The 21,154-nt window shown below is 36.9% G+C and overlaps 1 long non-coding RNA gene and 1 other non-coding gene across 5 annotated transcripts; one reads left to right on the forward strand and one right to left on the reverse strand.

Annotated features, from left to right (window-relative positions):
• Positions 1–3,129: 3,129 nt before the first annotated feature.
• Positions 3,130–7,560, reverse strand: LOC130463842 (uncharacterized). Of its 4 annotated transcripts, none has more exons than XR_008924012.1 (7): positions 7,020–7,560; positions 6,777–6,827; positions 5,660–6,577; positions 5,375–5,482; positions 5,047–5,218; positions 4,858–4,939; positions 3,130–3,398 (listed from the first exon to the last, which is right to left on the reverse strand). It is a non-coding gene; the product is annotated as an uncharacterized lncRNA (long non-coding RNA). The 4 variants fall into 4 exon arrangements; XR_008924010.1 differs by having other exon boundaries at positions 5,751–6,577; positions 7,013–7,560; XR_008924013.1 differs by having other exon boundaries at positions 5,724–6,577; positions 7,013–7,560.
• Positions 7,561–12,319: 4,759 nt separating this feature from the next.
• On the forward strand, positions 12,320–12,391 carry TRNAM-CAU (transfer RNA methionine (anticodon CAU)). The gene has a single exon. It is a non-coding gene; the product is annotated as a tRNA-Met (tRNA).
• The last annotated feature ends 8,763 nt before the right edge of the window (positions 12,392–21,154 follow it).

Consider the following 21,154-nt stretch of genomic DNA (forward strand, 5'->3'; position numbering starts at 1 on the left):
TTTATGGTTTTTTCCGCATGATTTATGAATTGTCATATGTATCATAACCTAACACCCACCACCAGGGATCACAAGGGAACCTACGGCCGTCGTGGTCAAACATAATTGCACTCCCTTTATGTCACGATAACCGGGTTTTGTCAGTTTTTCTCATTGTCGTTAAAAACTGAATGGCGACTCCTATATTACTAGTCAATTGGGTGTAAACTCACAGGAAATCCAATTACACTTGATTTGACAAAAAGAAGCGTCACACCCACGAGGGACGAGGTCACGCATTAGCCTCGTGCTTTTTCGACCCCCTCACAACCCCCACAAAATTAGATAAACAGAGAAAGGAAGTTGGCAATCAAACAAAAGCACAACGATCACCTTCTTGAAATAAAGATTAATACTTCAAATACACAGAATTCTGATAGGAACTTTGGCAAACTCTAAAATCAGTTTTCTAATTATATTAAGAGGTGATTTTACACTAATGTTCAACTAATCTAATTCATCTCAGAATGGACAAAGTCCAACCATTAATGAAAAGAGACAGCATGATATAAACAACGTACAAATTACAAGCACCATTGCCATTTAGCTAAAACCCACACAAATCAAGTTTCTGTCTCCACAATGAGAATCCATATGACCCTTACACTTAATCGTATGATACCCCTGCTCTTAGTCTCTTACTATGAAAATCATAATTAGTTGCTATCAAGTCCGTAAAAATGAACACCATATTTGCGCAAACCAAGTCCCCTAAGCTAACCCAAACCTACGACCTAATTTAAGGATTACTGATGAATCATATTTATATAGGGTATTCTAGGCTCATTTAGGTTGCATTTCTAGGCATTTATTTTAGTTGCATTTAGAGTCATAATTGCATAAGTCGTCGTTATTGTACTCTATTTACGCTCCGTTTGTATTTTCTTTGATATTTCAGGGGATTTTACAATCATTTGGGTGCTTTCGGAGTGTTTGGAGGTGGATCGAATGATCACCGGATGGTTTGAGTCGGAGATGAAGTGTTTGATCGGAGAATTGAGCTTTCCGGGGATGATTAGCTCGATGTATCGCTTGTGCATAGCCTCGCAAGATCCCTCGTTGGCTCGCAAGATCTCTCGTTGGCTCGCAAGATCTCTCGTTGGCTCGCAAGATCCCTCGTTGGCATGCTACATCTATCGTCGTGCCTCGTCGCTTCATGGCAGCCTGCTATGCATCTCACTAGGCCAGCGAGGGATGGCTCGCTAGCTCCCTCGCTGCCTCGTTGCTCTGCCTTGCATCACTTCAATTGGCCAGCGAGGGATGCTGCGCGAGATCCCTTGTTGCTCCGTCGCCTTGTCTTGCTGCACTTCACTCGACCAGCGAGGGATGGCTCGCTAGCTCCCTCGCTGCCTTGCCTCGCCCCTTGCTCTACATTGCTACATTCCATTGGGCCAGCGAGGGATGGTGCGCGAGATCCCTCGCTGCCCATGCCTCGCCATCTCTCTTGCCGTGTGCGCGGCTCGTGCTCGGGTTTGGCTGCCACATCATCAATCCATCGACCAATCATCGACGACTTTTATCTTTATTTTCTTATTTATTTATTTATTTTATTTTAGAAAATAGGGAGCATATAAATACTCAAGGTAATTAATTTATTTCTCTCATGTTATTTTTTCCTTAGAATTCTTTTAAACGCTTAGTTTTATTTTTCTCTCTTCATATTATTTAGCCCTAGTACACTCCATTCGATCGATCAATATAGAGGTATTTTTCATAATTCTTCTTGCTTTGAATTATTGTTTTCTATTATTATGCATTATGAATTTCATTGTTATTTCATATTTCATGTTTGTTAGTTTAGTCATGAGCGAGTAGTTTCATTCTAGGGCTAAGTAAGGGAAGCCATGTTTATACCATGATTGTTATGCATTAAAGTTTGTTAATTTATAGATTATGCTTGAGTAATTCCAATTGATTTTTTATTAATTGTTGATTCATGTAATTGGCCAATATCGTGGATTGATTATCTAGCTAATAGGAATTAGAATTGAAAGATCATATTCTTAGAGGCTTTCTGCAATTGGCAATTCTGATTATGTTAGCGACCGTACTGCATATGTTGGATTGAAAGTGTTAAGACCCGACCGTAGGATTAACATATACTTTAATTACTCGACCTAGCCTATTCATTGTCGAATTGATTTGTGTTCTTGGATTGGTATAAGCATGGTGAACCGAACAGACGCCCTAGACCTTTAATTCATCGATAAATTACGCATTTTTATTATTGCTTTAGTTTTACTAGTTAACACTCAAAATCAACTTTCGTTATTGAAATAGTTCGTATAATTGGGAAAAAACTAATAGAACTTGTCTCCCTGTGGGATCGACCCGTATTTGCTAAGTATCTGCTAACAACAGACACCGTGCACTTGCGGTATCACTTTTTAATTCATCAATTACGTACAGATTTACAGAATATGGGAAAATCAAATCAGTCATATATTATAGAAATCGCACAAATCGGATTGGGAACAAGCATTAAATCAAGCTAACGATTCATCATCCCACTAGAATCTTTTAAATGGAGGTGAAACAGAAGAAATTCTTCAAAAAAAACAAAGAGAAATATCAAATTGAAGAAAAGGTAAGTGAAATTGAAGGTGCCCATAAGAGAAAACGAGAATAAAAGGGGGGGAATTGCGTTGAATAAGGAGACTAGGAGGGTAGAGAATCCCGTACTTTAGAGACGCTTTTTCGGCCTTTTATCGACGCCTTAAAGCGTCGAGAAATTTCTGCTCGACACTTTCCGGAAGCGTCGTCGAAAAGTGAGTCGAGAATTTCTCGACGCCTTTATGCGACAATAACCTCGACGCTTTTTGTGGTCCTGTCCTTTTGTCCAGCGTCGTGAATCTCGACGCTCTTATGCGACTAGAAATTTTATACAGCGTCTATAATTTCCCACATACCCGCCAAGCTCAAAATAGACAAAAGCTTTATTTTTGCGACTCGTTTGGTTGTCGAGAACTTCTTTCAACCGGTTATATGTTTGAACTAACAGTACTATACCAAAAAAAAAGTCAATAATAGACGATTTAATATAAAATAAATAAACTCTGTTATAACAATCTAGTAGTAACAGATTGCATATCAACGACTTTAACAGGAACATGTTTTATTTCCAAAAATAAGAATATAAAAATATCAATTACAAAGGTACACATACATAAAAAATCCCTCACATATAAAACCTATTACTTATCAAAAACATTATCTAAAAAAATATATGATCAATGATGGAGCAGCAACAGGGCGTCGAATAAATATAGGATCCCAACTCGATGTCCTTTCTAGCAACCTTAGCTTTATGGCAGTCATCCGTTTCTCTCCTGTCAATTTCCTTAGATTACAGTAACAACCTATAAGGAATAGTAGCAATTAATAAGTATTAGCATGATATCATCTATTTTATTCTAATGCTTAGACTATTTCGAAAATAGCACAACCATATCAGGTAGAGCAGAACCTGTAAATTTTGACAAGGAATAAAAGTGGAAGAGCAGAACTCAGATTTGGTGCCAGCACTTAGTTTTAAGCTACAATAACAACTCCAATATTATGCATCCATAACAAAAACAATAATCAACAACCAGACATGTATATGATAAATAAAAGGGGTCGTTCAGGTTTTGTGGAGTTTGGTAACCATTGCAGTAGAATACCACTTTGTTTTTTCAATGAAATAAAAAGTTATAATTTAGCATACATCTTGTATTACATAGCATATTATTATCCCATCGTTTTAACTTTAGAACTTCATGATTTTGCAGAACCATTCTATAGTACTATTTGCTTATACAATAAAGAGAACACCGAAAAGTTATCAGAAGACTTCATTTTCAGGCTAGCTTACAGATTAAACTTATTACGAGGTCCTGCTTTTATTGACAGAGTTATGGACTGGATCTACACCCCCCTCAAGCTAAGAGTGGTATCAATGACACCTAGCTTTTTCACTAAAAAATAGCTTAATAAGTCGACTAAGTTTGGACTCATACCACAACAGAAAGGTTTCGTCCTTACCCGTATGAGATTTTATCCAATGGGATAATAAATTCATTTTTTCTCTATGCTTGTCTTCCTATACATGAGTAGCAATGTAAAAAGCACTATAGAAAATTTGATAAGATGCATAATTTAACAAACACAAAATCTATGAGTAAAAGAAAGCATTGTGAGTCCATTTATACTCTTTCACCCAATTTTATAGTACATTTTGTAGTGTAATTTATAAGGCTAAATTCATGATTCATACATAATAAGCTTGCTGGTTCGCAAAGCTGTTAGAACCGGATATGTGAGATTGATTTTAGGAGTCTCGAGCTTCTTTTCCACCACTCTGATAGTTTATGCACTCATATTCAAACCGACTTTAACAAATAGATTAAGAAAAATCAATCAAATAAGTAGAAAATGAGGAATAGACCTACTGAACTAGGAGATGTTGTTCAAGGATCACTTGGTCATTAAACTAGCTCAACCAAGTACCTGAGAAAGACGCACACACTATATAAACTATAATTTCAGAACATAATGAACACAACTGACCAGAACAGAGCAGGTCCTGATAATCTGAGCAACTTAGTAATAAAGACAACATAACATTAGCATACTACTTCAGTTACAAACTAGAGTTGAATATAAACATGAAAGCATACATTGAGAGTTGTTCAAAATAGTATTAAAAGGGATTCGCATAAATTGAGGAGAGGGGTTTAGTTGAAAGATGGTTGGATAAGGGATTCAACATAATGATAACAAAATCCATCAATTGAGAGTTGTTCAAAATAGTGTTAAAAGGTATTCGCATAAACTTACTCTTGAAGCACACAATCCTATCTTGCAGCCTCTGAACATAATTTACAAAACACGCAAGCTAGAGTGATGCTGTAAAAATTTCCTAAAAAAAGCAGGGAATTATGAATTAATAAAGAATTTTTTTTTTGCATTCAGATGTTAATCAATCTTTTTATTTTTATTACAAAGGAAATCAACTCAACAACTTACCAAACTCAATTACATCCAAGATCTAGTATCATCAAATTAATCGCTAGTCAATGCTCTCTCAATGCCTCATCAGAATCTTGAGGGTTATCATTGGATCAGAATTTGTTGTCCTGATGGTACACGTAATAAGACCTTGAGGGTTGGGCCTTGGTACATTGGCTGTCGAATTTTCCTGGTTTTATTTCAAGATAAAAGTAGAACAAAAAATGTATACGAGAGTGATTAGCACTACATTAGAAAATATCATGCCTTGATATTTATCAGAAGGAAACAATTTTTAAATAGATTTTTGTGAAAATGTAAAAGAAATGGAATCAAAACTAATTACCTTGATCTTCAGTGTATTCATTCAATCCCTTGTGGGAAGAGCAAGTTCATGATGTTGAGCCGCTTGGTCATCTCCATAGCTGGCAGGCCTGGAGCAGAGGCAATCCCTCTGGCCATTGACAAGTGACGGGTCATAAATTGGAACTGAATAGAACATGACTCGAAACAAACTGCGAGGCTACTTGCAAATTGAACCTACAACTATGATTGAAGAGAACAATATCAGATGAAATAAGGAAATGCGAGAATGAGGTTGCTTTTTGTCCGGGGAGTTTAAGAATCAAACCATGTTATGATATCTGGAGCATATAGATGATTATTCAAATCAGTTAAAAGGCTTGAGGACAGACCAAAAATTTCCCCAACGCTGTACGTACCGCGTCGAGCTCATGTCGTCGAGAATTAGCGTGTTTTGTTGTAGTGAACACATGAAATCCTCAGATAAAACCCTAAAGATGGAAAAAAATAAATCTGAAAGAAGCTAGTAATAATAATTGAATAAATCGGTACACATACTGAAAAACTGAAACGAAAGATATTCTTCTCATATCTGCAAATTCAGTAACATCGTACAGAGAATATCAAACAATTGTTAAGCCCAGGCAGCTTAATGAACTCAATTACTGTAGAATATGACCGTAATTTCGCTATTGGGAATCATGTGGTGCTAATGGCCATAAAATTTAAGCCAAATATGGTCAAACTATGAAATTCATTTCATTAAACCAATAAATGAACCCATATTCATTGACAAAATACAAGGAGACAGAAAAATTGCCTTCCACTAAAGCTTCACTTCAATCTCACTTGAGTCTCAAGACAACAAATTGCTGTAAATAATGCCCATATGTTACTGTTTTTGGACACCCAAACAAGATTCAATTCAAACTTAACAGACCATAAAGCATCATCCAATCAAATTAAAAGAAGACAATTTGAACATCCCAAATATCTGATTTAACATAAATATAAAAACCAAATTTGCTGAAAACTAGTTCATATCATTTAATGGAATGAATTAAGAACAACAAAAGCAAATCCCAGATGTAGATAAAAAAGAATATAAATGTTCCTCCTAACACAAATATATAACCAAAATTTTAATATCTAAAAATAAAGAACACTTAGGCAGTGATCGAGAAGCACAACCCCACCGTTCTCCGGCCTTTATCTTCTCTTCAGCAATTTTAGAAATAAACTTACCCTAAATAACAACAAGATGAGAATTAGGCAGAACATCCTTACCAAGAACCTTAAAAAAACCGAACTGAGTGACATCAATGACTGAAGCCTTCTCTTGTTTGTTGGCCTTCTCCTTGATATCATCAGGAACCATTGACCAGATAAACTATAAATACACAAATCTGAATTAAACTCGAATATTTAATAATAAATTTCATTACCTCAACCAAACACGGTTAACGATTTCCCAAGCTACCTTCCAAATCTTCAATCTAGTAACAAAATAGTTATAAAAAAAACCAATAAATTACCCAAATAAAAAACGAAACCAATCTTGCCAAATAATGAATTAAAATCCCTAGAATTGAACAATAGATCTACGAAGAGGAAGGATTAAAAACGAAGATATAAAACATAATTTGATATCGCTAATTAACAGCGGAATACACAAAATTACAAGTTACATCAGCAAGATAAGCTTCAAACGTAGGGAAAACGCGAATAGGAACCAAAGAGCCCTCGATCTGTGGTTGAAATCAGTTGATGGATCTGTGATTTTTCGAGAATACGAATTGATGAGAGAGAAGTTGATTAGTGGGAGGCTAGGGTTCAGTTAACACGGGGTGGGAGTGGGTGTTTTTCCCCCAAAATTTTTTAAGCGGAGTACTATTAGTCTACCACGTGCCTAGCATGTGCCAAGTACTCGACGCCTTTCTGTGTCCACTTTTAGAGAAGACGACAAACCGCGTCGAGAAAATACGCGGACCCAAATTTTCACCAACGCTGTACCTTCGGCGTCGAGCAGATATCGTCGAGAATTAGCGGGATTTGTAGTAGTGATAGTGAAGAGGAGAGAGAGTGATGCGACGACGTTAGGGTGATTCTGGAGAAATAGTGGGTGGTTGTTGGGTGATGTTGGTGGACCGGTGGTGGTGGAGACTGGATAGGAAGAGGAGGAGAGAGAGACAGAGAACGAGAAGGATTTTTGGGAGATAAAAGGCCAAATGTTACCGGTTGACAAATAAACTAACCGGTTACAAGTTAGATATCTTGTTAAAAATAAATGGGTATAAAAAGTTGACTTGTTCAGATATAATTAAAAGTTAGACTTATTTTTAATAAATAGATCAAATGTTGACTTAATTCTATCAATTTTTCCTTTATAAATTGTATTATATTTACACTAATATAAACCTGGTCCACACTAACTTAGCGTGGACCAGGGCAGAGGAGTAATAGTTTATGGTGGGAGTGTCACGCGCCTTTATTCAAGTATATAAACCATTTAATTTTTTTTTTCAGTTTTTGTGGTTTCATTTTCTGCAATTTATCTCTCCTCTCTCAACTGCTCTCTCAACTTCTCTCTCCTCTCTCAACTTCTCTCTCCTCTCTCCTATGCTCTCTCAACTTCTCTCTTTTCAGTTTCAACAATAATTTTTAGGTTTTGCATCGAAATCAAGTCAACAAATTACTTTAAATTAACTTTGTAGTTCGAATTTACGTTACAATTGTGAAAAAATGGTAATTATCTGTCCTAAAAACGACGATGTTGCCGGTGCGACGATAGATCCGGCGAATTTGTGTTGTGCCTGTTTTTGGTATGTTTTAGAACTTATTTTATTTTTTATTTGTTGAGTGATTTGAAATGTTTGTTGTTTTGTTGAAATTAGGGTTAGTGTTTCACATAGTTAGTATATAAATGATATAGTTACCTTTAATTTATGTTGCGAAATAGTATTTTTAATAGTCACTGGAATGTTCGTTCTGTTTATGTTAGTAGTTTTTACAGTAATTATATTTTTTTTAAAGTTACTATAATTTTAAAACAGTAACTATATGTTTGAAATAGTTACTTTATTTTTTAGAAAGTTATTATAAGTTTAAAACAGTAACTATGTGTTTAAGATAGTTATTATGTTATTTACAGTTTATAGTGACTTTTTGATAAATAATACTACCTCCGTTTCAAAAAGATCTTTACAGTTACTATTTGCACGGACTCCAATGCAATATTTAACTACTAATATATTCAATTTCGTATGTGAAAAAATTATAAAAATTTGATATTATGAAAATACATCCCGGGACCAATCGAACAATATCTTACATGTAACGTTTTGATGTATATAATGGTGAGAATTTAAGGTCAAAGTTTTTATACTTTGGACACATTTTCCAAAGCGTAAAGAACTTTCAGAAACGGAGGTAGTAGTTACGATACAATTACATTATGTACTATGTTATTTAGAGTATGTTTTTGTCCGCTTCTTAGATAGTGAATATATGTTTATAACGATTACTATATGTGTACAATAGTTACTTTATTATAATAGTCACTATATGTTTTATATAGTTACTATATATTTGAAATAGGTATTGTGTTTATTTTATCATGATTTGTTATCATATGTTTATTTTCTTCAATAGTTACTATATTATTTTTATAGTTACTATATGTTTGAAATAGGTATTATGTTTATTTTGTCATGATTTGTTACCATAGATTTATTTTCTTCAATAGTTATTTATGTTTTATATAGTTACTATATATTTGAAATAGGTACTATATTAGTTTATTATGTTATGTGCATGTTTTTTATGTTATTCTATATCATTAATGATATAGTTACTATATTATGGATTGTGTTACTATATTATTATCACACCAACTATGTCTGCAACTCTGTGACTAAATGACAATCAATAATATTTATAGGTATTATATCTTGCATTATAGTAACTATATGTTTGGTATAGTTTTTTATGCATATTATAATGTTATTTTTATGTTCTTTGTTGTCCTCTATGTTATTAGTAATAAGAGTTACTATGTTATGATCACAATAACTATATGATAATAACAATAACTATATCTGCAACTCTACTCGTATATGACTATCATAGAGATATTAGATCATGTATATTAGTAAATATATGTTTTTAATAGTTACTATGTTAATTATCATTATGTTCTTTTTATGTTCTTTCTTTGTACTCTATGTTATTAGTAATAAAAGTGACTATATTATTATGACAGTAACTATATGACTATAACAATAACTATGTCTGCAATTCTGTGAGTATCTTACCATCATTAAATCTAAGAGTTACTGTATGATGCATAATAGAAACTATATGTCTTATATAGTTACTATGTTATTTTTTCATATTTAAATGTTAAATTATTAACTTAGTTTATATATTATTGATTCAGAAATACAAAGATGATGCATCCAGAATTGAACTCGTGCAAATAATAACTTCTGCAAGGACCACAAAAGCATGAGAAGAAGAAAATTATGACAACAATGAAAATCAATGACGTGGTACGTAGAGGAAGGAGATGACACGGATGTGGAAAGAGAGGATGTGCTGGTGGATGGAAAAAGGGACATGGACGTGGCGATTAGTATATTTTAGTCAAAAAAATATTTGAGTTAATGTGGTTTATTTAATAGATGCAAATAATTAAAATGTCGTAGCTAAAAACAACTAACCATGTAGTTATTGTTTTTCTTAATTACTGTTCAAGAGTTATAATTACTCTTACTTTTGATATAGTTACTCTTTTTTATTTCAGTAATTATATGATATATAATAGTAACTATATAATAGAAAAAGTTACAATATGACCTCTAAGCATCTATATCATATGGTTTATTTTATAATATAGTAATTGTTTTCAGTTAAAATTACTTTTCTATATGATATAGTTACTCTTTGGCTAGATTAGTTATTATTATCGAAATGACTACATTATTATTATTATTATTATTATTATTATTATTATTATTATTATTATTGTTATTATTATTATTATTATAATTATTATTATTATTAGAACCATTTAAATCATGATTTAAATGGTTCTCACTTGTTTATAAGAAACTTGCTCACACGCTTCGGGATAGAAAGAACAAATATTCTTATTATTATTATTATTATTATTATTATTATTATTATTATTATTATTATTATTATTATCTAAAGATATAATTACTTTACAGAACCTATAGTTTCTACAATTTACTCTTTTTGTTTGCAAAAATGAATATATAATTATTCTTATTTTTATAGTAATTGTTTTACAGTTAAAATTACTTCTCTATATGATATAGTTACTATTTAGATAGAATAGTTATTCTTATCGAAATGACTATAGTTTTTTTCATAGTTACTATTCTGAAGATATAGTTACTTTACAGAACCTATAGTTTCTATAATTTACTCTTTTTGTCTGCAAAAATGAATATATAATTATTCTTATTTTTATAGTAATTGTTTTATAGTTAAATTACTTTTCTATATGATATAGTTAATATTTGGATAAAATAGTTATTCTTATCGAAATGACTATATTATTATTATTATTTTCACAGTTACTATTATGAAAATATAGTTACTTTACAAACCCTATAGTTTCTATAATTTACTCTTTTTGTCTGCAATAATTAATATATAATTATTCTTATTTTTATAGTAATTGTTTTACAGTTAAAATTATTATTATATATGATATAGTTACTCTTTGGATAGAATAGTTATTCTTATCAAAATGACATTTTTTTTTCATAGTTACTATTCTGAATATATAGTTACTTTACATAACCTATACTTTCTATAATTTACTCTTTTTGTCTGCAAGAATAAATATATAATTATTCTTATTTTTGATATAGTTACTATTTCCGATAACATTAACTATATGATATATAATTGTAACTATAGAATAAAAAGAGTTACTATATGATATAAAAGAGTAAATATTTCTATAAGATTACAAAAAGTAATCAAAGCCTTCTTCGGTTTCTTGCTCTGTAATTAAAAAAACCATCAAAAAATCAATTCAATAACGCAAAACCAAATCAAACCAAAGAACAACAAGAAATGCTAACGAACTCACATCCACTATAGGAACGGAACGGATTCGAACATAGTCGATTTCCCCAAAAACACTAAACTTATAGAAATATTTATTATATGAAACAATTTATACAATATCAATCTCATCGAATCACAACAAATTTGCTTGATTTGTAGATCGAATCACAACAAATTTGCTTGATTTGTACGATAAAGTGGTTGATTTGAGGGTTAGACTACCATGAGATTTGTAGATCGAATTGATAAGATGATTGATTTTATGTAATTTATTTGTAAAAGGAATTGAACTGCAACGAAGATAGCAGTAGAGGATGACAGAATAGCAAAAGCGGTGGAATCTCCGGCGATGGTAGATTTTTTGCCGGAAGAAGAGTAGGAATCAACGGCAACATCGTCGTAAGGAACACCACCATTGAGAGGCTCACTGTCATCGTCATCATCATTATCGTCGAAATCGTAGTTGTTGTAGATAGGTTGGTCCTCTTTGGAAGCCATGGGGGAAAGGGAGGAGAGAGAAAATGGGAGGGGTGGTGTGGTGGGAGAGAAAGAAGGGGAAGGAGGTGGATTAGGTCACGTGAAATTCTCCCTGTCCACTATTGCTATTTACAAAAACACCCTGATCCACGGTAATTATAGCGTGGACCGGGTCCATACAAGTGGAATTGATTGTATTATCATACTCCCTATTACTAATATCTACTTCCTCCATCCTAAATTAATACATACTCGTAATTATAGAAAAAAAATATTAGTAAAATATTTTACGTATATTTGTGAAAGGAAGCCTTCTAAGATAAAACTATAAAAGATTAAGCAGTGGCAGACGTTGAGGTGATAGAATTACAATTTATAAATAAAAAGTGCAGATTGTTATCACTAAATCAGAGTGGCGCAGCGGAAGCGTGGTGGGCCCATAACCCACAGGTCCCAGGATCGAAACCTGGCTCTGATAAGTAAAAGAGAAAGCTTCCTGCACACTTTTTCAATTTTTTTACCAGCCCATAACCCAGGTCGAAACTTTGCTCTGATAAAATGAGATGGCTTCAAGCAGTAGTTTGTTAATCTGAAAGAGGAGCATATTACACAAAATCATATCCAATGATCAAGTTTAATCTGAATGCTTAATTATTTTGCTGACTAAATTGTTTGTGGCATTTAGAAAATTAAACTCCCTGACATACTCCCTCCGTATTTATTTAAGGGATACATTTGCCTTTTCCGGTCGTATTTATTTAAGAGATATACTTGTCATTTTTAGTAATTTATCAACCCCACCATCTAATTAAATAATACATCTAATTTACCCTATGACCCACCATTAGGAGTGTTCATTACCGGGTACCCGGTTCGGGTCATGGATACCCGGTTTAATTATTAAAAATAATTCTCAGACTTTTTGATAATTTAAGATGTGGTTATTGTTTCACAATGCCGTACTTAAAAAATAAAATTCAGAATATTTAACAACTAAAATAGTAAAATCCAAAATAATTAAAAACTAAATTTCATAGCAATAATTAAAAACAAATGCATGCATCTGCAAGAAGGATCATAAATCAAAGGTTTCCTTTGAACAAAAGTTACAAAACATGAAAACATAGTGCAGTAAGCATTACAGCAGTAAGCATTACAGCAGTAAGGCATTACTCCCTCCGTCCCGGAATACTTGACCTGTTTTCCTTATCGGGCCGTCCCTTAATACTTGACCTGTTTCTAAAAATGGAAATATTCTAATAATATTAATATTTCTCACTCCACCTCTATTAACCACCTACCCCCTACTCCATACAAAAAATAATTAAAAATTCAACTCCTACTCTCCCCAACCCCACCCCTTTACACATTTCCCACTAACTACATGAAAATAATACCCCACTATCAACTACTACCTATTAAATTAAATAAGTCAATTCAAGCCCTTAAACTCTGTGCCGGTCAAACCGGGTCGTCCGGGACGGAGGGAGTACATCAGTAGGCATTACAGCAGCAGTAGCCTATAGTCCTGTACCAAACATAGGCAGTAGCCTGTACTGTCCAAAAGTGCATCTGCACACCTAGTCCACATCACTACAGCAGTAAGCATTACAGCAATAGCAGTGCAACACACCGGTGGACGGTGGTGATGTGAGGAGATCCGTGAGAGAGAGAGGGGAGGACTAAGAGCCGTGAGCCGTGACTGAGGAAGAGAGGAGTGCGGCGGAACGGCGGAGCCGCTGAGAAAGTGAGAAGTGAGAAGGGTGGGAGGTTGAGCGTTGAGAGAATACAGAGTATGAGAGATTGAGAGTAACTACAGAGGATGAAGCGGGAAAACAAACCCTAGTATACATGTTTTTGGCCTTTTTGGCTTTTTTACTCCAGAATTTGCTGACTTGCACCGCTGTTTCCAAAACAAATGGGACTTTTTAATTTTTTTTTTTTAACGGGTATTTCCGGGTACCCGTTTAATGAAAAGGGAGGCCCATGCCCCGACCCGGTACCCGGGATTTTTACCGGGTTGGGTACCCGGCTCATTTATTCTTAAAAAATCTACAAACTACCCGCTGTAAATGTACGGGGTCAGCGGGTCAGCGGGTCGGGTATTTTTTAACACCCCTACCCACCATCCTATTAAACAAATAATTTCATAAACACATCCCACCTCCCACCCCACCAAAATGACATGGTCCCCACTTGTTTACTAATTAAAATATCTACCAAACCCCACTTGCTTTATTATTTTATTTCATTCAATTTTTCTTCTTAATACCCGTGCCCGGCCAAGTGTATCTCTTAAATAAATACGGAGGTAGTACATAAGTATCACCAATCCCACTGACACATCAAAATGTACATATATTGATACAAACTTAACTCTGCTATTTTACAAGTTGGTTGCATAATGGCCATGTTGTCCCCATGGGCGGAGCCAGGGGGTGGCCCCCCTATGAATAGAGATATAATTAAAATAGTTAACAAAATAGTAGTAAAAAATGTTGGATGAGTTGGTCTTAAGAAAGTTGAATGTCGTCCTCCATGAAGAAGGTAGCGTGTTCGAAACCTTGGAATTAGATTTTGTTTTTAGTACTCCATTTATAGCTTACGTTTTTTTTTTTTTTTTGGTGCACGAGAGGAAGTATTATTCCATAAAAGTGAAGGAAAAAACTTACACTAGAAAAGAAAAGCAAAAAGGCAAGAAAATACGAAAAACAAAACTAACTCAACCATCCTATAGCTACGCATACTAGCAGCACTAGCTTCATGCTGCTATCGCTGGTACTCGTCTCAACAGCCCTACACCACTGAGCTCCTCCAATAAAATGGTTCGAAGACCCTGTGGGGCCGCCTCCATGAGTACGAGCTTGGGGTTAAGTCCAACACCATGATTGGCTAGCCAGTCAGCTGCTCTGTTAGCTTGTCGATAGCAATGTTGGATCTTCACATTCCATTCATGTCTCCTAACCAAGTCATGAATTCTATGAATTATGTGATAATGAGGAGAGCTAGGATTTAAGCCACCTAGAAGGCTTTGTACCACGACCATAGAGTCCACCTCCAGAACTAATTGCTTGATTCCCTTGTTCCAGGCAAACGACAAACCCCTCAATACTGCCAGGAACTCCGCCTTCGTACTTGTCGTAACTCCGCAGTTGGCTGCAAACATACCTATCACCTCTCCTTGATCCTCTCTTAGAATCCCACCTGCTCCAGCCTGCCCCGGGTTGCCCCTCGATGCTCCATCCGTATTCAGTTTAATCCATCCATCAACTGGATACTCTCACTTTACCCATTTATCTTCCCCATGGTGCTAGCTTCCTTCCCCCCTGTCCATCTCTTTCTAAAGCTTTCTTTATGTTCTGCACTCGAGCTAGAATGAAGGCCAATTGATCAACCGGTATCTCAGCTTCAACATCAAATATTCGGCGGTTTCTCCACTTCCACAACCACCACAAGGTCGTAGAAAATACCATAGACCAATCCATGTCTTGTGTATCGTCCTGCTTCAGATTACCTATGATCCACTCCACATAGGGTTTGTTGAAGAGTTCATAGTCATTTATTCCAGGAAATTGGCGCCAGACAAGTACTACTACTGGGCATCTACGTCCGACATGATCGATGGTTTCCTCGACTTCGCCACATACCAAGCACCGGGGATTCTCAGTCAACTTCCGAATAAATCTATTCGCATTTGTCATTAGTCGGTCATGCAACACTAGCCACAAGAAGAACCTCACGCGTTGCGGAATAGGCAGTTTCCATACCAACTTCCAGTCAAAGGAAGCTCCTAGTTCTCGTTCACTGCGAATGATTTTGACTGCCGATTTGATAGTGAACTTCCCAGTTGTGGACCCATTCCAATAAACTCTGTCAACATCATGTTCATCTTCTACCAATTCAAACAAATCGATGGTTTGTAGCATTGTTGGCGGTAGGAAATCTAAGAACTTTTCCCACTTCCACCCTACACTCGAGTTCCATAGGTCTTGTACCCGAAGCTCTTGTATTTCTGGTGGAGGTAATAAGGTGGCAACCTCAATCAATACCTGCTTGCCTGTCCATCTATCAAACCAGAATGATGTTGCTTTCCCATTCCCTATGGCCATGCTTACCCCTTGTTTCAGGACATCAATATTATCCACCATGCCCCTCCATGCATTAGAGGCACCTTGTTTGTGTTTGAAAATGTCCAAGGTACACTTTCCATCACCGTATTTGCATCTCACAACTCTCGACCATAGAGTCTCGGGCTCCGAAATGAGTCTCCATCCTAGCTTTGAAAGGAAAGCCGCGTTTGCTTGTCGCATTGCATGAATGCCCAACCCCCCATTTTCCTTGTCTCTATTAACGGTCTCCCACAAAACCAAATGCACTTTTCTTTCTTCCTCCGTGCCTCCCCACAAGAACCTCCTTGACACCCTATCAATGTCATCGCAAGTTGATCGAGGCAATTTCGTAGTTTGCATTGAGTAATATGGTATCGAACTTAATGATGATTGGACAAGGGTAGCACGCCCTACTAGAGATAAAGTCTTAGCCTTCCAACCCGCCAATTTCCCATTTATTTTGTCCACCAGGTACTGGTACGCCCGCTTGGATGTACGGCCATTGATAGTTGGCACACCTTGATAAGTTCCCAAGTCTGCGGTTTCCTCAATTTGGAGTTCAGTGCACACCTCTTGCCTCATCACCTCGCCAATATTTTTCGAGAAGAAAACTCTCGATTTATTCTTGCTTACTCGACTGCCTGATATGTCACAGAACTGTTCAAGGCACGCCATGATTACTTTCGCCTGATCTGTACAGAATCAGATCATCGGCAAACGCAAGACTCGACAAGGGTGGACCGTTGCTACTCGCCCTCACCGGTTTCCAAGCCCCCAGATGAGTCGCTTTGTTAATCAAGTGAGTCAAGCGTTCCATGCAAATCACATAAATGTACGGAGAAAGTGGGTCGCCTTGTCTAATTCCTCTTGTGGGGGTAAAACTATCCGTAGGTTCTCCATTCCACAATATCTGTAAGCTCGTCGAACTCACGCATTTCATTATGACCTCGATCATCACTTGGGGTAGATTTAATTCGAGTAGCGAATTACGGATAAAACTCCACCTCAACCTGTCGTATGCCTTTTCGAAGTCTATTTTGATTTCCATGTAGCCCGTAGCTCCTTGGTTTTTCCTCATGGTATGTAGCATTTCTTGAACTATGATGACATTGTCCGTAATCTGCCAACAAGGGACAAAGCTACAGTGCATTGGTGAGATCAGTGATGGGAGGACCGATTTGAGTCTATTCACTATTACTTTAGTTGCTGCTTTACAAACAATGTTGCACAATCCTATAGGCCGGAACTGTGTTACCACCTCTAGATTATCCACCTTCGGGATTAACACTAAGAAAGCTCGATTAAAATCCTCAGGTAACTCTTTTCCATTAACAACATCCAGAACAAGTTTGGTGACGTTGTTTTGCACGATATCCCAGTATCTCTGATAAAAAAGAGGTTGGAATCCATCCGGTCCTGGCGCCTTGAATGCTTGCATATCTTTGATAGCCCTGACTACTTCACAACTAGTATAGTTGCGGCCTAATTCCTCGAGCTCCCTTGATGACAGTGTCGGATAGGCACCTAATGGAAATTGACTCACATTGTAATTGGGCTGCTCCTCTGAGAAAAGGGAATGCCAATATCTCACTTCCATGTTTTTTATGGCATTAGGGTCAGTCACCCATTCCCCTTCTGCATTTTTGAGCATGTCACCTTTATTTTGTTGCCTTCGAATAACTGTGGCAAGGTGGAAGAACCTTGTGTTTCGGTCTCCATCCTTAATTGCCTCCAATCTCGATTTCTGGAACCACATCATTTCCTCTTCATGGAGCACATCATCTAACTCTCTACGTAACTTAGCTTCGAGTTTTACCCATTTCCGTTCCCATTTTTCTGCAAGTCGCTTTTGAACTCCATCGATCCTTGCCCATAGTTCCGATTTCTTTCTGAAGATGTTATGGAATTCCTCTCGGTTCCATTTACTTAGTTTTTCTGCGAACTTACTCTGGAAGGGTACAATGGGGGCTGCCTTATCCCAATCTCTTTCTACAAACTCATCAAATTTTGCGTGGTTCAACCATGCCTCCTGGAACCTAAAGGGTTTGATAGAGGTTGGCATTGGCGCGAAACCAGTCGAACTAACAATTATCGGACAATGGTCCGAATTTCTCTTGGGTAAGTGTCTAACAGACCCTTGATCGAATCGGAGGCGCCATTCATCATTGCACAAAAATCTGTCAAGTCTAGCTACCTTGTAGGTACTTTCAGTTTCGCCTCTCGCCCATGTAAATCTTGGACCAGCATAATTTAAGTCGATTAAATTATTCGACTCAATCCAATCCACGAAATTTCTGCACCTACGTTGCATTTCTGGTCCACCAATTCCCACTCTTTCCTCCATTGAGGTGGTGTCATTAAAATCGCCCCCTAATAGCCATGGGCCACGAAAAATATTTCTAGCAATCTCCAGAGCCTCCCATAGTTCTCTTCTGAGGGATGAGTCAGGTCTAGCGTAAATTGCCGAAAAAATCCATGGGGCTTCACCCACCTTATTAATTTTTATCGTCACATGTTGTGTATGGGAGTCTAGTACCCTTACCCGATCGCATACTTTTTGTGCCGTTTCACCACTAATATAGGTTTCAACTAATGCTAGGATAGTCGGGTTATTGATTCTGACTAGTTCCCTTATCATTGTCAAGAATGCTTGACTTCCAGCTGCTTGAACGTTCCAGATCATAATTTTCACTAACATATTAAACATATTAAAATTCGGGTACCTGTCCACCATATTCAAAGGAATACTAGGAAGCATATCCAGAAACATTGCCCGAAGATCGCGCATGGGATGAACTAACTCCATTGGGAGGGTGACTGTGGCTAACAAATCTGGTGGGTTGTGTCGTGGTGGAAGGTACGAATCGATTTGGAGTTCCACTTTGTGCACCAACGGGTTGCATCCTGACCATCGTAGGACCCTCGGTACTGTATTCTATGAACGTCGAGTACGCCGGTGGAGATTGAATTTCCAGCATAATCGGCGTCCGCCATGATTCCATCCTGCTCTTGATTTGGTTGACACACTCTATCGGGGGGTTCAGTCGATGGAGTGGGATCTTTCAATGTCAAATTCGGGTTCTGAGCAAGATTTTCTTTTCCTTCTATACTTATTCGATTGAATTTTGAGTGTAACAAGGACACTTTTTCTTCCCTTGATAGATCTGTATTGGGGATAATATTCGGTCTACGGATTCGATTCTCCTTCAAAGGAATTCGAACTCCTTCTTGGCCAATAGCAGTTGAGTTTGTATCGTAGTAAATATCCTGTTGCCTATTTTCGAAGGATCCTTCCACTCTATTTGTGGTAACCGTGTTGACTGCCAAATCCAAAGTGGGGATAATCTCCATAATTGTGTCCCTGATTATATTAACCTTCTCTTTAACAAAATTATTTTCTAGAGAAATATTCTCATCCTGTAGATCCACTTCTTCCAATGGGCTCGAATCAAGTAAACGAATATCTTTGGTCCCATTCTTATCCATGATAACCGTACCATCTACTTGCATATTATTTTCCTGAATAATATTTTCCTCATTTACCTTATCCAACGCCGCAAATCTCGAACCCTGGCTACCTTCCTCTTGATTCTTTTTTCTTTGATCATTTCCTGACTCCTTATGGGCCTTCTGATTCGCTGAATTGCTCCTGCTCGGGGGTCCAGCTTGGTCGTTGGATCGAGCCTCTGTCTGCTTGGTTGGGTTTCCCTTGACCCTAGTCTGTACCCTCCTAGTATTACGTTGGACTAACATCCAAGTTCCGTAGCAGTCACGCTCCTCCGGTTTTTGTTCTACCTGCTTGGTGATCTCCAACCTCTTCTGTGTATCCTCTCCACCTTCCATTCCCCCTTCAACTTCCTTCAGTATGAATTTGGGGCATTCCGCGTCCTTATGGCCTAAATGGCCACATTTGAAACAAATTAGGCGAAGGCCTTCGTACTGAATTCGCCATATTCGACCATTCAGTCTAAATTTTGATAATAGAGGTTTCGAGACATCTACCTCAATACAGAACCTGATATATTGCCCACGATCCATTGACTCCGTATTCTTATCAATCCTCACCACTTTTCCAATTTTTGCCCCAATCCTATGTAGGAATTCCCTATCAAAGTACTCCACTGATAGATTGGGAATACGTACCCATGCCGTTAGTTTTCTTATTGGTTCTTCATCTGGGATAAAATTCGGAATCCATTTCCTGATAGTTAAGTAGCTGTCGCCTATCATCCATGGTCCTTGTGTCATGACGAAATCATAATCCCCCATTGTAGACACCTACTTTTGTCCCCATTCCCGAAAGGGAAGGTTCGATGATGAGAACATAAATCTCCACTTGGCAACGCATCTCCTGTAAAATAACGAATCTCGATCACCCTTTTCATTTCAGCCAAAACTGCTATTTATAGAAACCTGCTAAAAATGGTAACTGCCTTAAGAAGTAGTTGTTAAAAGTGGCAAGACATAAAAGATAGAAATCTGTCAGAATTAGGTGTTGCACTCCAACATAATGTCCTAAAAGAGATAGAATTGGCAAAGTAATTCTATTCCTGTTATAATTCGAAAATAAGAGTTACGTATTAATTAAATTCCTAACGAACCCAGAGTTCGTAACGGGCCCAGACGCATTCCGTCATAAGTTGATACGCACTAAGAAACTCGGATAAGTCTCAAAGGCTACGTGATTAAGAGTCCAAATCTGACAAAAGGCTCGGCTCAGACCCTATTTTCAACGCCTGGGTCTGGGCGCCAAAATCATCGGCGCCCTGCCCTGGGCGCTGAAAATACCTGGGACGTGTTGTCTCCGAATTCTCTTTGGGTTCGGATTCTAAAGTTCTATCTTTCCACCAACTCTTTCCCTATAAATACAGCCTCATAATCGACGAAAAAAGAACACACACAATTCATAATCTGAGTATTGACTCCAACCCTAAGCCTAAGCCTCACGCTGCGAAATTGATCCCGCGTTCTGTCGCAATCGACCCAAAAGTTGAACAGAATGTATCCTGTCCCTTGTAGCTGATGAATTAAGCCTAAATACTGGAACACTGCTCAGAAACCCGAGATTCGTTAGATAAAAGGAGAAATAGCAAAGCCAAGTGGTTAGTTTTCTGAGAACCGTGACGCACCTC

The sequence above is a fragment of the Spinacia oleracea genome, chromosome 6 (genome assembly GCF_020520425.1).
Source record: "Spinacia oleracea cultivar Varoflay chromosome 6, BTI_SOV_V1, whole genome shotgun sequence".
In the NCBI taxonomy this organism is placed as follows: domain Eukaryota; kingdom Viridiplantae; phylum Streptophyta; class Magnoliopsida; order Caryophyllales; family Amaranthaceae; genus Spinacia; species Spinacia oleracea.